Source organism: Bison bison, unplaced genomic scaffold, assembly GCF_000754665.1.
Source record: "Bison bison bison isolate TAMUID 2011002044 unplaced genomic scaffold, Bison_UMD1.0 scf7180017864375, whole genome shotgun sequence".
Classification (NCBI taxonomy): Eukaryota; Metazoa; Chordata; class Mammalia; order Artiodactyla; family Bovidae; genus Bison; species Bison bison.
The window spans coordinates 4628925-4629588 of record NW_011494947.1 but is presented as its reverse complement, the minus strand read 5'-3'; positions in this window follow the sequence as shown (position 1 = coordinate 4629588).

Genomic DNA, 664 nt, shown 5'->3' with positions numbered 1-664 from the left:
CCCTCCTTTCCCCTAAGAGAGGCTGGAGACTCAGCAGGGGCCTCAGGACCCCGACTCTGACCAGACACCGGAGTCACCCTGCTTTGGAGGGGGGGTCTGGGACACCGTGAGGGGGCCGTGTGGTGCCCCTTGTTCTACACTCAGTCTAAGAGCAGGCTTTGCTCTCCTAAAGGCCCGGAGCGGTGCTGGTGCTGGCGACGGAGGCGAGGACGATGACGAGCGGGAGACGCCAGGCTCTGACCGCGGCAGGATGGCACGCCCAGGTCAGGGGGACCACCCCACCTCCCCTCACCCCTTCGCGGGTCTGGCTCTGCGAAGTTCTGTCTGGACCCGCTAGAGGGCGCCCGGGGGCGGGGCGGCCGAGGGGCCGGGAGCCCGGGAACCCGGGAAAGGGCCGTGGCGGTGTCGCCGGGTCCGCACGCAGCTCAGGTCCGAGGGTCGGACGGATGGCCAGGCAGTACGGATTCAGGGGCGTTGAAGGAATCCGTGAAGCCGGATTCCGGGGATTGCACGCCTCAGAGGGGAGTCGTAGTCGAGTATTCTGAGACGCCACGGAGGGCTCGGAAGCCGTCGCCCCACGACTCTCCAGCTGGGAAGAGGCTGCTCCCGGATCGCGTCTGGGGCGGGTGTCCGGGCCCTGGTCCTGCGATGCCCCGGGCCGAGA